Raw genomic sequence first — 7,107 nt, forward strand, 5'->3', positions numbered from 1 at the left:
CATCATCACCATCATCATCATCACCATCACCATCATCACCATCATCATCATCATCATCATCACCACCATCATCATCAGCAGCAGCAGCAGCAGCAGCAGCAGCAGCAGCTCCCTGCCCAGCAGGGAGTCTGCTCCTCCCTGCTTGTGCTCTCTCTCACTATCTCTGTCCCAAAAAAAGGGACAAACCTATCAGCACCTTGATGCTAATGTGGGGCCCTGCTGGGGGATTAGGAATCACAATGGGTCTGCAAATCTAGGATCTCCCTTTCACCAAGATGCAGAGGCACCCAGCTGAGAGGACCTGACTACCACGGGATTATTAGCATCCCTGTTTCCTTCTGCCCATAACCATCACGGAAGCATAATAACCTGCTCTAAGGAGAGACATGTCTTCCCTTACAAGGGACTCTCCATTTTCTCTCTAGTGCCCCAGGCGTGGTCATTATGGAGATGGAGAGAGCCAGGGCTGCCACTCACTGTGTTCCAGCTCTCATTTAATTGGCTTATTTTTTTTTTAGATACAAAGCCGGCCCTGGAGAGAGGGTGGATGGGTGGTCTTTTCACAGACCCATTATCAATAACCACGCGCGCCAAGGCTGGCCTGCTTTGTCCTCTTACTTAAAAATAGGAAGAGGAGGAGATGTTGAGGGGGAGCAGTGGGCAAGGGATATCTTGCCTTTTTTTCCCCTTAAGCTTGAATCTGAGCATTTGCCTCCGGCTTTCTCTCTCCAGCCAAGCAAAAAAATCGTAAAAGTGAAGCGAAAAGACAGCCTAATGACAGTAGTTAAATATTTCCTATTTGAAAATTTTGCAAAGGCTGGGAAGGAACATAAGATTATAATTGGAGCAAAAATATTTGGGGTTTTGCTTGCGGCTCACAGTTTCTTGCGCTTGGCCGGACAGCCTGGAGCCTGCATCCACCTGGTCCTTCCCCGCACTGTCCCCCGACCCCATCACATCTCATATTTGCTTCTTCATGCTTTCTAATTTGCACAGTAATTTGGTTAGCATCTTAGGTCAGGTTCCCCAGGAAACAGACTCTCAGAGGGAGGTTAACTGGGGTTGCTTTCCGAAACAGCACCTGTAAGGGAAGCAGGAGGGGGTAGAGGGAAATGCTGAGCCACCACACCATAGCCCTATGGGCCTCAGGCAGCTCTAGAACTGACCTGGCCCTTTACAATTGTCCTCAACTGGGATTCTGGGCCGGGGGTTAGGGCTCAGCTTCTGTACTCCATACAGACCTGACACTGGTGGGCGGCCTATGGTCAAGGAGACATGACTTTGAGCCAGCAGTTCTCTGCAGCCAAGGGCAATTTCCACAGAAGGAAAGAGGTACTAGAAAGTGGGTGGAATGAGAACATTGGTCCCTTGTATCCCCAGTGCCCACAGCAGCAGCTGGCGCATAATAAGGGCTCAATGGACGGTGGTCATATATAGAATGAGTTAACACTCTTTATTCTACAGACTTCTTTATTGCTTGAAACAAGGATACTAATGTATTCATGCAACACATTTTCCTAGAAATATTTACACACATATCTCTTAAGGCCTAAGGACATTCTCCTAGGTAACCATATTAAAATTATCTATTTAAGAAATTTACATTGACAGAAAGCGATGATCTGATACATAGTTTATGTTCAGCTTTTCAATTATCCTCAAAATATACTTTCAGCTTTTTTCTCTCTCTCTCTGTCAGTCCAGTCTGGAATCACACCTTGCATTTAGTGATACTATCTCTTTAGCATCTCTTAATCTAGAAGGTTCCTCCACTTCTTTTTGTCTTTTGTGACATTGGAATTGTTGAAGTACTAAGTCTAGTTGTTTTATGCCATGTCTCTCAGTACGGTTTTGTTTGATTGTTACCTCGTGATGCATGCAGATTAAACCTTTGGGGTTTTTTTAGATTTTATTGATTTGTCAGAAAAAGAGAGCACAAGCAGGGGGAGCTGCAGACAGGAGAAGCAGGCTCCCTGCTGAGCAAGGAGCCCAATGTGGGACTCAATCCCAGGACCCTGAGATCATGACCTGAGCCAAAAGCAGATGCTTAATCAGCTGAGCCACCTAGGTGTCCCCAAGTCAAATATTTTTCATAGGAATGCTATATATATGATGCTGTATTCTCAGGGATCATGCTGGGACCAGATGAGGCTCTTTTTCCCATTACTGGTCATGTTAAATTGGATCTTTTGGTTAAGGCAATGTCTGCCAGACTTTTCTGTATTAAAACTATCCTTCTCTCTTTGTATTTAATGATTGTGATGTGACACTCTGGGACTATCTGAGTATCCTGTTTCCCCAAAGTTGTTCTGTCAAGGACTTTAGCCTCCAAGGGTAATCATGATGCTCACAAAGTAATAATACACTTTTGGAAATAAAAATATCTCACCTGATTGGCAAACAGTAACTGTGAAATCTCTGTAGTTAGAAATACCCATGTTATGTACAAGCAACACATCAAGTGATATGTAAGTAAACATATGAAGACAGGTTGCTTTCTTAATTAAATTTTTCATTTAATTACATTTGAAATTAATTTATGCCTTTTAAATGATATTTTTAAGGTTTTTTTTCCCTAAGATTTCATTTGTTTGATGGAGAGAAAGAGAGCACAAGCAAGCAGAGCAGCAAGCAGAGGGAGAGAGAGAAACAGGCTTCCCACTGAGCAAGGTGCTTGATACGGGACTCAATCCTAGGACCCTGGGATCATGACCTGAGCCAAAGGCAGTTGCTTACTGAGCCACTCAGGCATCCCTTTATTTTTAAGTTTTTAAGCAAACATGTATAGCTCGAAAAGTCAAATTGTTCTACAAGGCTTGTAAGAGAAACAATTCCCTGCCCCACTTCCTCCCAACTCCCCATTCCCACTTCCCAAGGCCATTCACTTTAGGCTCTCTTAGCTGCTTGTTTCCATGTTTCTAGATAACTTACCTGTCCTTTTTCTTGATTTTCGGTTGTGGATATTTTCCATTGACTTCCCACTGGGAACAGGACTGTCTGGTTATCTGGCACTCTTCCCTAACCCCCGACATGGATGCATATATGCACACATAGCTCCTTCCTCTTTGTTCTACAGCCAAACAAAACACACTTACAATCTTGATTAGATTACAGTGTACTGTTCACTCTGTGATGACCATGAAATTCTTGTTCACAGAGCTGTGCAGGGCACTGGGCTTGTACTTATCTATTTTCTGTACAATTTCAGTTTTGCTTGAATTTCAATAATATTCTCACTTCTTCCTCTGCATAGTTTTCTAAGTTCCTGGCATTAATTCACTCCCAGACTCTCAGCCGGCAGTATGACTCTCTTCTTCTTGTACTCATTTACATCAGGTAATACCTCTGTTTCCTGTTCCTCCTGGTGTCCTAGCTTCGGGCTCCTCCATCCTTCCTCTCTATATTGTATCCTCCATTTACTAGGTTCCATGTCTGTCTCTTTGTTGGTTTATTCCCTTGTTTTGATGGAAAACATCCTCTAGCAGCTTTCTGCAAGAGGTGCACATGGTATAAATTATTTGGAGATCGGGTACAACTAAAACTTGCATGACCTTATTCCCTGATAGTTTTCCTGAATATAGAAGTATAGATCAGAAGGAATTTTGCTTTTGTGATTTTTTTTTTTTTTAGATTTTATTTATTTATTTGACAGAGAGAGAGAGAGAGGTCACAAGCAGGCAGAGAGAGAGGGGAAACAGGCTCCCTGCTGAGCAGAGAGCCTGCTGTGAGACTCAATCCCAGGACCCTGAGATCATGACCTGAGCTGAAGGCAGAGAGGCTTGATGCACTGAGCCACCCAGGCAGCCCTGCTTTTGTGATTTTTAAAGCATTGAGCAAATGTTTTCTTACTTCCTTACTTACTGTTGAGAATTCTAGTGGCGTTCTGATAGCTTATCTTTTACATGTGAGCACCTTTCCCATCAAGGAGCTTTTGCAATGCTCTCTTCACCTGCAGTGTCCTGAAATTACACTCTGTTGCATCCTGCCGGCAGTCTTCTTTCACTCATTACACCACACTTTCAGAGTGGAGACTCATGACCCGCAATTCTGGAGAATTTTCTAGAAGTATTCCTTTGATTGTTTCCTTCCGTTTTCTCTTTCTCCAATGCCTGTTATTTGGATATTATACCTCTAGAACTATTTTTTTTTATTCCCCCCTTTTCTCTGCTGTTTGCTGCCTTTTGTTTTGTTTTAGCTGTTGTTGTATTCTCCGAGGCTGTTCTTCAAGTGTATCGTTTAGCCCCTCTACTCACCTGCTCCTAAATTTTTCACGCATTTTCTCCCGCTCCTGGCTTGTTCTGTTTTCTCCAAGTTCTTCTTGCTCGTATCAGTTCGCTAGGGGCACAAGAGTGCCACATAACGAGCATCCCCAGCTCACTGGGTTATACGAAGGCACTCATTTCTCACTCGTGGGTCCTCCTATGGCAGGCCTGTGGGTCGGCTGTTGTGTCTCTGGTGTACGTTTCTCACTCCTCTGGGACCAACCAGCTATGGAGGATACGTTCTCATGTGGATGGTAAAGGCTTAAGAAGGCAAATGTCAGCATAAAAACTCATTTCAATCCTTTGCTTACATCCCATCCACAGACACTTCATTGATCAAAGCAGATTATGTAACCAAATCTAACACACCGGAATTGGGTCATACATTTTTCCACGCCGGAAGGGAGAAGGGGTAAATATTTGCTGAATGATAAACCAAGCTTTCACATTATTCTTCCTCATATTTGTTTGGGTTTCTGTCTTTCCTGTTAGAAGCTTTCCTAAGATGTTTGGTGAGCTTTGCCAGTTCTGTCCATTCGAAAATGAGGCACAGAGGGAGCAACTGGCCAGCTTTATGGGGACGAGCTGGACTTGCTGGCTGGTGAGCTGTGTAGGATAATCTGGCTGGGTGGTATCACAGGGGATGACCTCAGTAAGGACCAGGGGATCTTGTTCTTTGAGCAGCTCAGTTTCTAAAGAGAAAAATCTTCCAACATTCTACATAGATGTGTAACCCTGGCTCTCAGCAACCTGGGCATCAAGTGGGAGAAGGGGGCCAGGGATCTCACTATTTTAGTAACAATCCCCATTAGCAGTGTGGTTCTCCTGCCTCAGTGAAGCCTGGTATCCCCAATCCTAGAATGTCTCTGGTTCAACCTCTTCAGAAAGCAAACCTTGAGGCTTCTGCTGGCTGGTAGAGGGGAAGTTGCCAGCACAGTGGAGTTGAGGTAGGAATCCGGTGTCTATCTGCTTCTTAGGTAGACTTTCAATTTCTAGAGCACCCTGGACACCTCCCCACCTCCGATAGAGGGAACTTGTGCTGGCCACTTTGGAATATTCTGGAGCTCCATAACATGCATGCCCTTATTCCTGGGCTTCTCCACTATAAGAATAAGATTTCGCTTTACCTGGCACATGAGATCAGCCATCAACTGTCCAGTTTCCAAAGTTTTATTCTGTCCTTTCCTTTTCTATTCTTTTTCGTATCGTGGTTTTGTGCATTTTCATACTCTCACTGTTACTTCAGTTCTGGACAGAGGGGCACTAGCACGAGTGCTTAATCTATCACATTTTATCAGAAGTTTCTCAACATATTAGTATTTTCTCACTAACCTATGTATCTAGAATATCTTTCCATAGCAAGAGTGGAGATGCCTTTTTGCTTAATTTTATTATTGTTGTATATAACTCAGTTAATGAATCTTCTATTTATGGTCATTTGGATCATTTCCTGCCGTTTGTTATTAAAATAATGCCAGGTGGCGTGCTTGGTGGCTCAGTTGGTTAAGCATCTGCCCTCAGCTCACGTCATGATCTCAGGGTTCAGGGATCAAGCCCCTCGTTGTGGGGAAATCCTTGCTCAGCAGGGAGTCTGCCTCTCCCTCTCTCCCTCCCCCCAGCTTGTGTACTTTTTCTCTCTTTCTTCTCTCACATGAATAAATAAAATCTTTACAGAAAATAAAATAATAGGGACACATGGGAGGTTCAGTCCGTTAAGCATCTGCCTTTGGCTCAGGTCATGATCCCAGGGTGGAGTCCTGCGCTGGGCTCCTTGCTCAGCAGGGAGTCTGCTTCTCCCTCTGCCTGCCGCTCCCCCTGTTTGTGCGCTCTCTTTCTCTAACGAATAAAATCTTTAAAAAGAGAGAAAAGAAAAAAATAATAAAATAATGTGAGGTGAACATCTCTGGGAATATTGATGGATTTTTTTTTTCCACTGGTGGGTATTTTTGAACAAAGGTTCCAAGCAGTGTAATTGCTGGATGGGAGTCTTAAGCCTCCTGGCTTCTGGAAATTGTGCAGGGAGCAGCAGGTATCTGGGCTCCTCTGGGTTCTGCCTGTAGGGGTCTGGTGTCCTAGGGACTTGTCCAGCCTGTTCTCAGGAAACCTAATGCTGGGAAGCAGCAGTCTCTTGTTCATGGTGCAGATGGAGCCCCTGGTCAGGTTTAGAGCAGCGAATCGATCCCACGATTGTGCACAAAGCAGTCAGTGATGTACACAGCTGAAGATGAGGCCAACTCTATATTTCAGGAGTTTAAAATCTTTTGTGGTGATGAGAGAAACAGAGACATAAGACAAGCCAGTGGCATTTTTTTTTTTTTTTCCAGAAGCTGGGCATGAACAGGACGATCACCTGACAGCTAATGTTTGCTCAGACTGTCTTGGTAGGAACCTCCAAACATGTTTCTTATGGAATAAATGGAAGAGAAATGGTGTAGTAATCAGCTACCAAAACCCTGATGAAGTCATGACTCCCTAAGTCTCAAGTTCAGTGACAACCCCCAGCAGGTCGCTCGGAAATGACTGCCAGTCTCTTCTCCTCCTTTGCCCAGTATTACAAAGCTCGCATGTCAGGAATCTAGTTTGGGAGCAATCCCCACCCAGCCTGTGCCCTCCCCCCACAGCTGTCTGGCTGATCCCCGATGCATCTACCATTTGGGAAGGAGAGCAGATGAGATTAACTTGTTTAAATCTGTGCTCCGAACAGTAGGGGCAGGAAAGAAGCAAAAAATCCTAGCTATGGCATTGAGTAAGAGTTTCTTGTTTGGGTATTTATTGCCTTGGTTTCACACCCAGGATTGGTCCCATGTCATTTGGGCTAAAATGCAAGGATCAAGCGGAAGCAAAG

General features: G+C 44.3%; 1 long non-coding RNA gene across 1 annotated transcript in view; it reads right to left on the reverse strand.

Annotated features, from left to right (window-relative positions):
* Nucleotides 1–3,132, reverse strand: part of LOC132012546 (uncharacterized) — a 17,811-nt gene extending 14,679 nt beyond the window's left edge. Inside the window, exon 1 of the long non-coding RNA XR_009402624.1 lies at nucleotides 2,932–3,132. This is a non-coding gene — a long non-coding RNA (uncharacterized LOC132012546). The remainder of the gene's footprint in view (nucleotides 1–2,931) is intronic.
* Nucleotides 3,133–7,107: the final 3,975 nt, after the last annotated feature.

Source organism: Mustela nigripes, chromosome 1 (assembly GCF_022355385.1).
Source record: "Mustela nigripes isolate SB6536 chromosome 1, MUSNIG.SB6536, whole genome shotgun sequence".
NCBI classification, from domain to species: domain Eukaryota; kingdom Metazoa; phylum Chordata; class Mammalia; order Carnivora; family Mustelidae; genus Mustela; species Mustela nigripes.